The sequence below is a fragment of the Alligator mississippiensis genome, chromosome 2, assembly GCF_030867095.1.
Source record: "Alligator mississippiensis isolate rAllMis1 chromosome 2, rAllMis1, whole genome shotgun sequence".
Lineage (NCBI taxonomy): Eukaryota > Metazoa > Chordata > Crocodylia > Alligatoridae > Alligator > Alligator mississippiensis.
In genome coordinates, this window is record NC_081825.1 from 38,514,826 (window position 1) to 38,531,154 (window position 16,329).

Genomic DNA, 16,329 nt, shown 5'->3' on the forward strand with positions numbered 1-16,329 from the left:
TCTGCTCCTAAAAAAATTAATTTCCATAGAAATACTTGCATTAGAAAAAGATTTCCAGTTCTGTGTTAATGTTTTTAAGTTGAGCTAATCATTGTTTTTATCACAATAAAAATCTCAGAAGCTTTCATGGATCTTTAAGATACTTCAATATGTAAGTAACGTGCCAAAAAGGCCATGAGTTGTATTCCCAACAATGAGACAACAGCTTCACAGAAGGTTATAGTTCTGCTGTAGTCTTGCTACTTTCACTATGTGTCACGGTGTATCAGTGTTAGCTAGAGGAGAAATGAGAGCATGGCTAACAAGAGAATAAAGGAAGGAGGTAAAATGGTGACATATGATTTTTCTTGAAACATCACATCCCTTTCTTTTACAATTCTGAGAAAACCTTCCACACCCTCTGCTTGGAATCATGAACCAAAAAAAATTTAATAACACCAAAGGTCAGCATGAATCTATTTCAAAGTATTAAATATAGTATGGAGTACTTGCAGCACATTATCTGAAATGGGATACAAATTCAGGGCTGGGATTTCTTTACTGATGCTTTCTAATTGCATCTAAAACACTAGATAACGTTTACATTCCTGTTAATGAATGCTATTTTTGTACACCAGAAAACCTCTAGAAACACACATCTATTATCCCCCCTGAATACTAAACAAAATTGATTTATGCACTTAGAAATGTTATTATAATGAATAACAAACAAATTCATTATGGTGCATAAATATATCAAAGTAAAATATAAAAAATATTTTCTTAAAGGTCAGGGAAGTATTAGAAATATGGTGTAGGTTAATAATTATTATTAATAATACATGTATACTGCCGTAAAGAGAAAAAAACCCTCCAAACATTAGGTTTCTGCACTTAGAACCTAATCCAAAGCCTATTGAAGTTAATGGGAGCTTTCTCTCCGACTTGTTGGCACTGGAATTTGGCATACAAGAATATGCCAACCAGTTCAAATAAAATCAGCAAGAATAAACCAGTAAATCAAGGTGGCTTAGTTTGAAATCTATCGCTACATTTTTTAAAGATTAGTGTTGCATTTTCAAAACATGAAAAAATGTATATTTCTAGTTCAAAGTTAAATTCCAAATGCAGAAGTGTAAAGGTAATCCCTACAATTAACAGATAATCTAACATGCTGAGCTTTCCTCTTTGAAGCACAGGATAAAGTACAGTTATATTCATTTAGAAAAAAGCGGGGGGAGAGTATTATTTTGTGGTTAATATAAAATATTTATGCACACAACTTTTATTCATATTTGTATATTTAAAATATGTTTAAAGAGATAACTGGCATTATGTTTGACATGCAAATCTACTGGTATTCTTATCTTGATACACAGAAGGTTATTTGGGAATCTCTGCAAATCTAGATGAGTGTACACCTAATCAGTCTGTTACAGAAATTTGTCCAAAACACAAAATTGCCACACCACATGGCACAATATTGGCGGTATCTATTTGGCAGGGTAATGTAAGAGAAAACAGGATTCTTGTCAGTATAAAAAATTCTTCAGTCAATGTCTGATCAGAGAATACATGCAAATACTACTACACTGATTGAAAGGGAGGCGTTACACACCACATGGTCTTTCAGAATGAACTCAGAAACGAGCGAGTTCAATTTTTTTACATCGAATGTGGCAGGCAAGTGAGTGGACACCTGGTCAGATAAAACGCACCAGAATTTGAATGGGATGCCCATTTGCCAAATTGCTAGTGGGTATCTGAGCCAAAATAAGTAAAACGTGTTTCCCTGGTACAGCTCAGCTGTTGTGCTGCATCAGATTGTATTCCATGCTGGAATGTGAAAACAAGTCCAAATTGACTTCTGGATTTTTTTAAATTCCTGTTAGCTTTCACTATTCAAAATGGCATCTGACAAATGTTAATGTTGCTGTCTTACTTTCAAATTAGAGCTAATAAAATGTGTCACCGTACTGATATTAAAAAAAAAAAATCACCGAGTAAGACCCAACCTGCATTCCATCGACCGTACAGGCCCACACAGATTATTGTATTTACTGGGCATGGTTACTGCTCCCCACCCATAAGTACAAATCAGCATGTACCTACAGTGTAGGGAAGCCTGCAGTTTTCTTCTGTCACAGTAAAAATACTTGTTACCTAAGTCACTTTATATATTCTCTTAATTCTCTAAATTATTTGTAACAGATTACATCTTAGAATTGGTGCATAGGGCATTTCTATGCTCCTTCTGTGCTACTCCCAGAGTGCAATGAGGAAGCACAACCTGCCTATTCGTACTCAGCATATGCCAAAAACTCAGAGAGGAGGCAATGCAGCTGATTTAGAGCAACCCTGAACACACGCCTCAGCACTGCTCCCATCTCTCTAACTCAGATATGCTTGTTGGCTCACTATTTGGTCTGCTCTAGATAGTGACACTGATTCTTTTTTAGGATTTGGCATGCATTGAGCAAGAGTGAATGACCAGGGCAGCCTTCTCAGTGGTGAACCTGCACACAGCACCACAGATGATGCAAACATTCCTGCAGACCTACTCTTTCATTTGCCCTTGCAGGGACCATTTCTCCTTTCATTTACTTTTGCTCACCATACCATCAAGAATCTGTTTACAGTACTTAGATGGGAAAGTTTGGAAAATACTGAATTCAACCTTTCTTTACTATCCATAGCCACTGCTGCATTTAGGATATAATAAACCTTCGTAATATTCAGTTTAAATGTCGTATCAGCAAAATACCAAAAAACCTGCAAAACATCTAGGCTAGGGACAGACATTACACATAAACTGGTTTAAGTGATCAGAAACTGGTTTCAACTTGTAATAGAGCAGTTGTTCAGTGCGCATAAACTAGTCTGAAAATGGCGGAAACTGGTTTCAAATAAACCTGGTTGAATGTAGTATCAGACTTAACTGATTTGGGTCAAACCAGTTTATGCAATGTCAGTCGCAGATCCTTTGCTGGTTTAAGGAAACCAGACTCCCCTAGCATCCTAGCATGCTCTCTGGGCTGGGCAGGGCTCTATGCTCCACAGCAGAGCTTGCCCCACCCCTCTGCTCCGTGGCTGGAGCTCCTGGATTCCCCCAGCTTTACCCCACCCACTTCACTGCGCAAGCAGGAATCCCCACCTCCCTCCCTCTTTCCCATCTCCCACAATACAGACCTGAGGCCCACGAACTCTAGACATATGGTATGCTAGCTAATGCCAAGAGGTGTTTGTGTGTGTGTGTGTGTCTCCAATTTCACTGGGACAGGCAGACAGAATAGTGACTGCTTAGGGCTTTTGGAGCTAATCAACAGGTCAGCTGGCATGCTATTTAAGAAGAGTTTGAACTAATGGAAAGAGGCTATTGTTTTGCTGATGGAGTGATAAACACTGGTATCAGCCCCCTGCTAGCTTGCTTGCCTGTCAGTTTGCTGAAGACAGTATAAAGAAGCAGGGATGGAGATTGAAAAGCTCATATCATCAATAGATGCATGCACTGCACCCCCTCTCCTACCCCTCCGCTTGCCTCAGAGTGCTAGCAGGGGGCTGAGGTCTGGCAACACTCCTGACCCTTGAGCAGCCAATAGGGAAAAGCCTGGGATGGTGCAGGCAGACCTACCTTATCAGAGGTCCTGCCAAGGCCTGGCCATTCCACCCCCCTCCCCTGCCCTGCTCAGCACTATGCTAGGGAAGGGAGGGCTGCTTTAGCACCCACCAGCTTCTAGCCTGAGCCACTGCAGGCATGTGCCTGAATTTCCTCAGTCCAGAGAGAATGTCTGTCCGGTTCCAAACCAGTTCAGCCTAGCCAGGTTAGACTAACGTGCAAAGATTGAACCAATTCAGGATCAGGCTTTTTGAATGTCTATCCCTAGCCCCACAGCAGGGGGCAGCAACCCCTGGCATGCATGCCAGAGCATGGCACAAGAAGGCACTTTGCTTGGTATACACACCTCAGAGTAGACAACAGGGAAGGGGCCAGGGCTGCACTGCCACAAGGATCAGACCCCTCATGGCTCCCCGGCTGTCTGCTGCTGGCATGCCAATATCTTACAAGTCGAGGTTGTAGGGTTTTGGGCACTCTGCCCAAAAATGTTCCCTGATCTCCAGCAATTAAGCTCCTGCCTAAATTGACTACTAGCCTTATATTATAATAAATATAAGAATGCACCAAAAAGGAGTTCTCTAATGGTAGGAGGGTTTTTTTCCTACTTTGTGTTTTTTATCAGACAAAGGGGAGAGGAGTGAATAAAGAGAGTGATGCAATTACATCACCTTACTCTATCAGTAAAAAAGACTAAATGTTATTCACTTCCCTCCCAAGGGTGTTGTAAGGCCTACTTCATTAATGTTTGTAAAGTGCTTGGATGGAAGGCCCTATAGGAAAAGAAATATCTTTAGTAATTATTAAATAGAAAACTGGTTTCTAGAATATACAGGCTAAATTCAACTGAGAAGAGACTTGACAGTAGAGCAGAATACAGGCTCAAATGTATTGCAGCTGAAATTCTTTCCTCACCTTTAGTCTGAACAGGGGCTACCACCTCTGTGCATGCCCAACATAGGGGATTTTAGACACACACACACACACACACACACTGGGTATGTATCACTTCTCCAGACATTTCCAAAACTTTCCCTCCTGGCTGACCTACACAGGCCTATTGCAGAAACCCCACCACACACAGAATGTAGAGCTGCCCTGATTGCTTGATCGATGGCTGTCCTTTCCCCTCTACTGGAGTACCAGGATGGAATCGTTGTGTTAGGATCCTTCTTGTCCCCTACCAGAATTGGAAAATTTCACCCTACAAATATAAGTTCACCGAAGATTTAAAAGAGGACATTTAAAGCATTTGTGTAACACACTGCACTGATGAATCAGAATCAGAGATAAAACTGCCCTTAATATCATGCATGAGCAAAGTTCTAAAATATTCTTGCATTGATCATTCATGATTAAAAGTAATGTCATCTCTTATCTTTGGTGTTTTTAACTTCTCTGTTAAGTCAGTCCTGTGGGTGCTGGGCATATCCATCTGGGGCTATACATCCTTTTAGGCATGCTGTGCAGTCTGATGGCAGCCACTGCATAAAAGCCAGACTATTCAACAGAGTCGGGAGATGGGGAAGCAGAGGATAAAGAGAAACTAGGATCAGTGAGGCACGAGCAATGCACTGGATCAGCCCAGGTTAGCATTAAAGTAAGGACTAAGGGGCGGCATAGACATCAGGACAGGGGGGTATCAAGGTCACCCATCGAGGGGCTTAAATGTCTCTACACTAATGCGAGGAACATGGGGAACAAGCAGGAGGAACTTGCACTCCTGCTTGCAAGCAACAACTTTGACCTGGTTGAACTAACTGAAACCTGGTAGGACCCTACTCACAATCGGACAGTAGGTGTTGAGAGTTACAGGTTGTACAGATGGGATAGAGTGGGGAAAAAGGAGGGGGAGGAAGTTGCTCTATTCATTAAGGAACAATATACATCTTCTATAATCAAGATGGAATCAGAGGGGAGGGCCAAACTGAGGTACTGTGGGTCAGGATACAAGGGGGCTGCAGGGAAAGGGTCTACTATAAACTGCCTCACCAGGAGGATGAGCTAGACCTAGAATTCTCCAGACAGCTCTCAGAGGCTGTATGGTCGAAAGATATGGTTGTCACGGGTGACCTAAACTACCTTGACATCTGGGAAGCAGTCAGCCAAATCTAACCACTCACAAAGGTTCTTAACTTGCATACAGGACCTCCACCTAACGCAGGAGGTATACGATCCCACTAGGGCCAAAGCCTTGCTGGACTTGGTGTTAGCTACAGGGGATGACCTGGTGGGGAATCTGCAGGTACAAGGTAACTTAGGGGATAGTGACCATTGTTTGATTGAATTCACTATCCGGCAAAGGGTGAGTAAACTAAACAGCAGGGCTAAAGTGCTAGACTTCAGAAAGGCTAACTTCAGCATGCTCAGGAGATTAGTTACTGAGACGTTAAAGCCCAAGAGCATTGGCGAAATGCGGGTCCAGGAAGGATGGTCGTTCCTCAAGGGAGTGATCCTACAGGTGCAATAGGAGACAATCCCATTGCGCATAAAAGGGGGCAAAGGGGTCAACAAGACCACTTCACTAAACAGAGAAGTCCAGGAAAGCCTAAGGGCAAAGAAAGAGGTATAGAGGCTGTGGAAACAGGGGGTAGCTACCAAGGAGGAGTATACCTCCCTGGCTCGCACTTGCCGGGAATCAGGAAGGCCAAAGCAGGATTAGAACTTAGGCTGGCAACAAAAATTAACGACAACACAAAGTCCTTCTTCAGATATATAGGGAGCAAAAGGAAGGCTCAGGGTAGAATAGGACTCCTACAGGACAAACTAGGGCAATTGATGACAGAGAAGGGGGACAAAGCTGAGCTCTTCAGTGAGTTGTTTGCATCTGTATTCCTAGACACAGACCAAGACAAATCTCCCAATTGCATCATAGACAGACATGAGAGGGACACCAGTCTACCAACCATTAGTGAAGACTTAGTGAAGGGGCACTTGGAGGGACTGGATGTGTTTAGATCAGTGGGCCTAGATGAACTTCATCCAAGGATGCTGAAGGAATTGGCTAGTGTCATAGCACAGCAGCTGGCATGGCTGCTCGAGAAGTCATGGTGCTCCAGTCAGGTCCCAGAGGACTGGAAAAGGGCCAATGTGGTCCTTATTTTTAAGAAGGAGAGGAAGGAGGAACCAGGAAACTATAGACCAGTTAGTCTTGCCTCTATCCTTGGGAAAACTCAGGAAAAAAAATCATTAAGGATCACATTTGTGGGAGCCCAGTAGGGGAAATAATGCTGAAAGGAAATCAGCACTAGTTCACTGCAGGTAGATCCTGCCTGACTAAACTTGTTTCTTTTTATGGCCAGGTCACAAAATGCTTTGATGCAGGAGTCAAGGTAGATGTCATCTACCTAGACTTTAAGAAGGCCTTCGATATGGTATCACATTCTGTTCTCATAAATAAACTGACAGGCTATGATGTAGATGATTACACAGTCAGGTGGGTGGCAAATTGGCTTGGGGGTCGCACCCAGAGAGTGATGGTAGATGGGTCAATACTGAGCTAGAAAGATGTGGGCAGTGGAGCCCCAAAAGGCTCGGTCCTTGAGCCAGTGCTATTCAATGTCTTCTTCAGCAACTTGGACGAGGCCGTGGATAGCACCCTGTCTAAACTGGCAGATGATACTAAATTATGGGGCAAAGTAAACACATTAGAGGGTAGGGAATGGATCCAGGCGGATCTGGACAGGTTGGAAAAATGGGCAGAACAAAATAGGATGCAGTTTAACAAAGACAAGTGCAAAGTTCTGCACCTGGGCAAAAAGAACCACCAACACACTTACAGGCTGGATGATGACCTTCTCAGCAGCACAGCAGTGGAAAGGGATTTTGGAGTCATAGTTGACTCCAAAATGAACATGAGTCATCAATGTGATGAAGTGATCAACAAGGCTAACAGCACTTTATCATGCATTAGCAGATGCATGACAAACAGGTCCAGGGAGGTGCCGCTTCCCCTATATGTGTCACTGGGCAGGCCACAGTTGGAGTACTGCATCCAGTTTTGGGCACCACACTGCAAGAGGGATGTGAAGAATCTTGAGAGGGTTCAGAGGAGGCCACTCGTATGGTCAGAGACCTTCAGGCAAGGCCCTATGAGGAGAGACTGAGGGACCTAGATCTCTTCAGCCTTCGCAAGAGAAGGCTGAGAGGTGATCTTGTGGCTGGCTATACATTCATCAGGGGAGGGCAGCAGAGAATAGGAGATACTCTATTTACCAGGGCACCCCCTGGAGTAACTAGGAACAATAGCCACAAATTGACACAGAGCAGATTTAGGTTGGACATTAGAAAGAACTTCTTCACAGTAAGGGTTGCCAGAATCTGGAATGGGCTTCCAAGAGAGATGGTGCTCTCCCCTACCCTGGGGGTCTTCAAGAGGAGACTGGACCAGCACCTAACTCGGGTCAGAACTCTTTCCTGCCCATGCAGGGGGTCGGACTCAATGACCTGCTGAGATCCCTTCTGACCCTAACATCTATGAATCTATGAGTCAGCAAGACTGTTAATAAGAAACATCATCCACACCCATAGGCAGATCTAGGATGTTGAAAAGTGGGGTGCAGGTCGTATGATCTATCATTGCACAGAACACAACACAAATTTTTCTCCAGTTTAAAAAAGGAACTCAAAGCTTTACTAAAAACCTAGGGGCCTAGAGCTATATTATTCAGTTTAAGATTGAAACAAAACCAAATATAAATTTATTGGATTGTACATTCATTTTCTATATGATATATTATATAAAAACACAACTGAGCAAAAAATAATCAAAAAATGTTGTTCATTAGGCCTGTAGTCATTACAAATACATGTACATCTGTTTTACAGGTTCATGAAACAATATATTGACTTCTTGAGCATCTTCACAGTGTATCCAATACTATACTGAATGTTGTTTCCACACCTGATTTAATGTTTGTAGCTACAGTTAAAAACAGTCTGCAAGGCTGTGATATGGGAGCTACATTTCCAGAAGCAGCAAACAGCAGCATGGCAGAAGAAAGGATAGCTCAACTAGTGTAAGATCAAGACCATTAAAAAGGGGAGAGGGTCATTAATACCTGAGGAGTAAAGAAAGGTTAGTAGGAATCAGGTTGATAATAATGAGCCTCACAGTCAGTTGACTCCATCAGCACTGCCTGAATACAAATAGGTAGACTAGGAATCCAGAAGGGGGGTAAAACTGCACCATTGCACTCCTTCTGGATCCTCCCATATCCACACCCAAGGGAAGGGTTGGGAGCAGAGCACATTTTGAAAAATACCACTCCTGTTAGTTAAGATTAATATTCAAGGTAAGGCTGACTCTTAGAGTCAGCTTCAAAGTTGGCTCACCCCAAGGAGGCTCTTATGTTTGTATGACAGGAGCCAACATACATCCCAAGGAAATATGGCTAGGTACAGGCACTCAAAAAGTCTGATGTAGAATTAATCTAAGTTATGTGGTTTTCTGTAAGCAGTGTAGCTTAGATCAGGAGTGAACAGAACACACATTTGCCCTTTGGTGTGGGGAGGCAAATCTTAGGCTGAGTTTCACCATTTTTACACCTGTCTGTGTACTGAACTTCAATCCCGTTACAGGCATAGACTGGTTTTGTGTGCTGAGTTTCTGTTCTGTAACGGGTATAGACCAGGTTCCGAACACTTAATGGGTTAAAAGTGCAAAATCTGTGCCTGGCCTATGAGCACAAAGATGGAAAGAGGGGCCTCCTCTTGCACAAGAGCTAAGTGGAGAACAATCTTCGGCTTCACACCTGATAATTCACACCAGAGAATGTCTGGGCTGCAAGCACTGCACTGCCTCAGAGTACCCAAGGCAAGAGGTAACACCTAGACAGAAAGTAGGCAGGCAGGCAGAAAGGGAAATTAAAAGGAAGATGCACAAGCTATACCAGCTTGCATAAGGATTCAAGTGCTTATGCAAACTAAACCACACTTCCAAACCTTCTAAGTACTATCATCGCTGATATGTACAATTACTTACAACTTCCCTATAGGCACATTTTGCCATTTACTCCTCTTGCAAATCCTAGCAAAGATGCCAAGGATTACATGAACACAGAAAATGACCCAGTCCCTCACTTGGGGTCACATACTGATTTTAGGTGGAAAAAAATATGCTACCAGTTTTAAATCCCCTTTAGAAAAGGCCAGTAATTCATGGAGAAGAGAGGGTCCTCTGAAAATTGGGTACAATGAGTTGTAAGTGTAGGTAAGGATATGCATGCATGTGCTTTCTTTTATTTAAAAGAAAGTTAAAAATGACTCTATGGGCATTTGATTTCAGTGTCTTTCACTGAACTCTCACGTAGCCACAGTCAGTAAGGGGTTTTCACTACACCACCTCGATGAGTTCTCCTGACTGAACTCAGAAACCTGGGCTAACAAGTACTTAGAGAGGAAACACACACATCAGTCTTGCAGGAAGTATCTGATTATTCTGTAAAAGGTACTGTTTCCTTTAAGTTTATATTGAGGCATTGGTTCAGAGGCACTCAGCCAGGGCAGTAGGATGGTTAGAGATGCTGGTTCTATGGGTGCAGTGTTAAATCCTGGTCCTGATCATGGCACAGATAGACTCTCCATTTGTAGACAAACATTACCCAATTTGTTTGAATTGTGATGCATATGCTTTACAATGCTTTTTAACGTTTTTTTCACTTTTATCTATAGAACTGAATCCAGCTAGCAAACAAACTCTAGTCCCACAAATATAATGCGACTCGGCCTGCACTGAGTATGACCAGAGGTATACTGAAATTGTTTCATAGTCTCCCAGAGGTCAGTACCTTGTAAAACCTCCTTCTAGCCCTAAACAGACTTAATTGGGAGTATAGACTGAATTGGAAGTATGCAATTTTTAATGCATTTACTTATTGAATTTTTAATTTGAAGATTATTGACTGTATGGACTGTAATGTCTTTGAACAACAGGGTGAGAGTATATGCCAGACATCTGAAGTAATTCCATGTGAAAAGAGATGGTGAATTGCTGGAGCCTTTAATTACGCTGTTATTTAATGGTATTATGGAAAGGCCTCAAAATGTAATCCCACTCCTTGCACATTGAGTTCACTGAAGCTACATTCTCATAAAATGAAATGCCACAATCATTTCTGTTGGGAAAAAATATGTATTTTTTAATTTAAAAGCTCTTAATAGTTATAAAGGAAAAAGGCAGGTGGTGGAGAGCTGATCATTTGAAGCAGTGAGGTTTAACTGTTTATGCTTCTAGGATGCTGACAGAAGCAAACACTAAGGCCCTGTCCACATGAGCATGGACATTTGTATCCCCAGGGACAACTAGCGGCAGGGCACCTTGCGTTTCTGCTACTTGTCCCCAGAGAACGCCTGTGCCAGATGCCCTCTGGCATGTGACAAATTACTCTGGAAGGGGTAGGGGAGGCTGGGGCCAGCATTGGTCTGGCCCCAGCAGCCTTAGCTGGGGACCTGGGGAACTCCTGGGGCTGCAGCAGCAGCAATCTTGCCGCTCAGAGCCTGAAATTATGTGCCCCAGCCACCTAACCATTTTGTTACCCTTTGCTGAACTGTCTCCAATTTGTCCACATCTTTTCTGTAGTGGGGGCCCAAAACTGGAAACAGTGCTCCAGATGTGGCCTCACCACTGCTGAATAGAGGGAAAGAATCATGTTCCTTTGATCTGGTAACACTCCTACTATTGCAGCCCAGTATGCCATTAGCCTTCTTTGCAACAAGGGCATATGGTTGGCTTATATGTGGTTTTTTGTTTACTGTAACCCCCAGGTCCTTTTTGCAAAAATGGACCTGGGGTTACAGTGGACAATAAGTTGGAAACCAGTCAATAGTATGCCCTTGTTGGAAAGAAGTTAACAGCATACTGGGCTGCCTTAGTACAAGCATTGTCAGCAGATCCAGGGAAGTGATTATTCCCTTCTATTCAGCACTGATGAGGCCACATCTGGAGTACCATGTCCAGTTTTGCCCCCCCCCCCCCGATGGAAAGGATGTGGACAAGTTGGAGACAGTCTAGTGGAGGGCAATGAAAATGGTTAGGGTGCTGGGGCACATAACTTCTGAGGAGAGGCTCAGGGAACTGGGTTTATTTAGTCAGTTGAAAAAAAAAGACCGATGGGGGAGATTTGATAGCAGCCTTCCAATACCTGAAGGGTGGTTCCAAAGAAGATGAAACTAGACTGTTCTCAGATGACAGAACAAGGAGCAATGGTCTCAAGTTGCAGCAAGGGAGGTTTAAGTTGGATATTAGGAACAACTTTCTCACTAGGAGGGTGGTGAAGCACTGGAACGGGTTACCTAAAGAGATGGTAGAATCTCCGTCCTAGGAGGTTTTTAAGGCCCAGCTCGACAAAACCATGGCAGGAATAATTTAATTGGAAAGATCATGCTTTGAGCAGGGATTTGGACTAGTTGACCTCCTGAAGTCCTTTCCAACCCTAATTTTCTATGATTATATGATTATGGCTATGGGTCTGGCAATAAGTGTCAACCTTGCAATTTTGCTAGAATTCAAAAATAAAGTTTCCACTAAAACTCATTTATGAACAGTATGTGTAAGTGGCTTTGCTTTTCTGTGAGTGTGGACCAGGCTTACTTACTACTCGCCAGCCTACTGACTCCATGTATTGCGTGTTTACTATTTGCACCTAGCACCAGGTCTGTTGCTGTTGAAGAAGGAATAGTTAAACAAATATTTCATTTCAAGCTGCATTGACAGGTAGTGGGACAAAGTTTGAAATGAAGGGGATGAGATGGGGAAAGATATGTTACAATTTCCCCTCAATATCAGGTCCTTAGCTCTGCAATTGTGAGCTCTGGAGTTTTGTTTCCTGCCCTGTATTTTCCACTTTCATATATAAAATGCTTTGGAACTGTGATTACTATTCTTAGAGAGGCATGGTAGAGGAATGGAATACTAAGAGAAATGCATCTTAAAACTTACACTCACAAAGTCTTATCAGTATTGGACATACATAATTTTTTCTTGCAAAGTTTTTGCTATGAAATTGGTTGTCACACAAATTTGCGTGCTTCTCCTTGCTGAATTTTTTTAAACCTACTATATTACTACATTATTTGATGTCCATTTTAATGTTCCTTAAAGATAAAGCACGTATTCTGTGCTAAAATTTCATGCACCCTTTTCTTTGGTTTAACAGAAGTGAATTCTCATTACAAAGTAGATTTCACATACAATTTATTAACTCAGTAAACTCCACCCTGATGAAAATATCCACCTGTAAGCATGAAACATTCTTTCCTAATTGAATTTCAATACTACTCCCCCAACACACAGTCTCCTAGGAAATGGAAAGAGCGTGATCAATCTATGTAAATCACTTTTGTTTAATGTACTGTTGCTTACTTGACTATGAATTTGTTGGGTAATGAATTACGGGTGAAATAGATGCACTGAAATATAAACTGGCCTTCTCTTGAATTGCCTCTTAGAAAAAAATATCAAACCTTTGTGAAAGTTGGAAAAGAGTCTCTCTCAGGTCCTCCACCGCAATTTTCCCTTCTGCATAATAAGGATACTGCTAACATAAAAGGTTATTGGGAAGATCAATTAGCTTGCACAGCATTTTGAAGAAGCCATGAAAGCTAAATAAGTAGTAATGTTGTTTTGTACTAATATCTGCAATCCATTTGCACCACTGGAATTGATAGTAATCAAGATATGTTTCTTACTTAGAGGCTAATCACATAAGAATCGTCCATGGGCATTTATAAAAATGGACAGTGACAGTGCCCACAATTTAAATTTAGTTGGAAAAGTCTCATACAAACTTAGATAGATAAGGAAATGCTAAAGACTGACAAAATAATTTCCATTAGTAAAACACTTAAAAATAACTTATTGAATACCTTATTTAAAAAAGATATCAAGTTGTTTTGTAAAAGCTTAAGTTGAAGTATTTGGGGACTAAGTAGAGAGAACTGAAAGAGTACTGGCAAAGATCCACAGGGATTTTCTGTAATCCAACAGAATTAACAATAAAATCTGTATTTAGAGTACAAAGTATCTAAAATAAGAACTGTTTCAACTATTATGTGTTTGAAATCCCCTTGTGGAGCCTGTCTGGTATTAAGCTAGGTTTGATAATGATGGAGTAAAGTGTAGATACATGAACTGGCCTAAGACTTGGAGACTACAGTAAACTGCAGCAAATAGAGAATTTCCAAAGGAAAGTAAAGAGCCTGAAATATCTGGACACTGATGGTTCCTGGCAAATGAACAGGCACTCTGGAATAATAATCTACCTGGAACACAGAACAGATACAAAAAAACCCAGTATGATCCAAGGCGTAACTTGCATGAGCTCCTTTTTCATGCGTGAAGACAAGAAGGGCTACTTTTGTATCCACAGCAAACTGGATTCATTTCTGGGAAAAAAAAGTACAGGGACTGAGCAGCAGGTGAAGTTACTGAAAGAAACTAAGGAGGAAAACTATCAGTAGGGATCCTGGTTTTCTCTGATTAAAAAAAAGCCAAATGTTTCTGTTTTTAAAAAAACCCCAAAAACCAAAATCCATATTTTTCCAGAATTAAAATGAAACACCACTATTTGTATATAGATAGTGGTGTTTCATTTTAATACCCAGAAAAAATTTGAATTCTGGGTTGTTGTTTTTTTAAATGAGAAAATTTTGGATTTTTTTTTTATCACAGAAAACCAGGATCCCTACTGATAAGACATAATGGAAAGACAAAACATGCCATTAATAATCTTCACCTTTTAAAAGAGGCATGATAAGACTATGGCATTTAATATTACTCCCCACAAGAGGAATCTCTAGAGGTTTCCACTCCCTTAATGTATTCCTCATATAAGAAACATCACTAAAGAGTGCTGACCTTAATGTTTTCCTGTCATTAGCAACTGCCTTGCATGGAAGAGGTTGGCCTGCTTTCCCACTCCAGGTATAACAAATGAGACTGAACAGCAAGAGCAGAAAGGGTGAGAGTTGCCACTCTGGGGATTTGTTCCTAGGAACACATTCATTTGCATCATGATGTTTTGAGGGAATGTCAACATGTCATTCATAACACAACATCATCCCTTGGGGAAACAGAAGGACAACAAGAGAATGCAAGGATTTGGCCTTCAGTGTTCTGATCAAGCGATCTGTCAATTTTCAACCTCTGGGTTTCTGAAACGCATGTATATAGTGGTAATCACAAACAGGTTTACTGGCATACCTTACTGCAGTTTGGGCTTTGTTGTACTCAGAGATTCTATGGCAATTTAATGTGATGCACAATTCAGCTCGCTTTTCAAAACTGTACTCCTGTATATGAGCTTCTCTTTTCAAGATGGCACCCCTCATAGAACAGAGCGCAAACTGATGCAACAAGTCTGCCTGAGTCTGCAAATGGACTGATACATTACCTCTAGAGGAGACAAACTGTCACACTCGTTTAAAAAGCTATCTTTTAATTCTAATGAAAACAATTTCAGTAGCAATATTGTTAACTATTTAATGGATGACCATTTCCGCTAAGGTGCTTGTCCTATATAAATCCTAAACCACCTCCAATATAACGAAAAGTTCTCTAACTATCCCTCCCACCAAAACCTCTGGATTCTCCATCAACTTATAAAGTGAAGCTTTCAATGCACAATTATGCAGCAGAGTGAAAATAAGAATTATAGTAGAAGTATAAAATAAATCAAAAGAATGTCACATTAAATGCCATGAATGCTGTGCTGCACAATTTCTTTATTTTCATATTGAATGCAATGAAAAAAAAAAACATATTTTTTAAATCTTTCTGTGAGTGCCATAGAATTGCCAGTGTACTGAGCTAGACGGCAACAGAATCCAGACTCTTACTGCACTCTTAGGCAGCCTTGTCATGCAGAACATACGGCCCTGCCTATACAGTATATAATACAGGTAAGGTTCATTTACAGTGTTTACCACCGAAAACTAATCAGTTATCATAATAGCAATTCCTACTTAGTGAATATATAGATGACACAATGTCCTGCCAAAAACTGCACAACTAGAAGTCCTTCCTACAATTTGATATTTCTAGAAAGATCAGTTATAAAATCATAGGGTTAGAATGGACTTCAAGGCTCATCTGCTCTAACTCCCTGCACAAATGCAGGGATTGCTCCTAATTCATCCCTGTCCAAGGTTTACCCAGCCTTCTCTTGAAAGCCTTCAATGAAGGAGATTCCACAGTTTCCACGGGCAGTCTATTCCACTGCTCAACCGTTCTAAAGGTAAGTTTTTCTTGAGGTCTAATCTAAATGTACTTTGCTGAAGTTTGAAGCCAATGCTTTACCTCCTGCCTTCTATGGCAAGGGAGAACTGTTTTTCTCCTTTATGGCAGCCTCTCAAATATTTAAAGACCACTATCATGCTCCTCCTTAATCATGTCTTCTCCAAGCTAATCACACCTAGTTCTCTCAACCTTTCCTCACACAACTGGCCATCCAGCTCCCTCCTCATTTTGGTCACCTGACTCTGAACCCTCTCCAACTTCTCCATATCTTTCTTAAATGTGAAGCCCAGAACCGCACACAACACACTAGATGAGGCTTAATCAGGGCTGAGTACAGTTGCACTATCACCTCTCAGCCCAGAAATGCATTTGCTCTTAATCATAGAGAAGTGGGGCTCCAGATATCATCTAATTCAGGGGTGACAAAATATGGCCTGCGGGCCGGATGCAACCCGCCAGGTGCTTTCATCTGGCCAGTGGAGTCCCTCATCAAATTGTGCTC

At 41.5% G+C, this 16,329-nt stretch overlaps 1 protein-coding gene and 1 long non-coding RNA gene across 2 annotated transcripts in view; one reads left to right on the forward strand and one right to left on the reverse strand.

Annotated features, from left to right (window-relative positions):
- Window positions 1-16,329, reverse strand: part of PPARGC1A (PPARG coactivator 1 alpha) — a 563,553-nt gene that overhangs the window by 137,347 nt on the left and 409,877 nt on the right. The window lies entirely within an intron of this gene.
- LOC109281350 (uncharacterized) overlaps window positions 1-16,329 on the forward strand; it is a 64,339-nt gene that overhangs the window by 19,902 nt on the left and 28,108 nt on the right. Inside the window, exon 2 of the long non-coding RNA XR_002087963.2 lies at window positions 10,265-10,372. This is a non-coding gene — a long non-coding RNA (uncharacterized LOC109281350). The remainder of the gene's footprint in view (window positions 1-10,264; window positions 10,373-16,329) is intronic.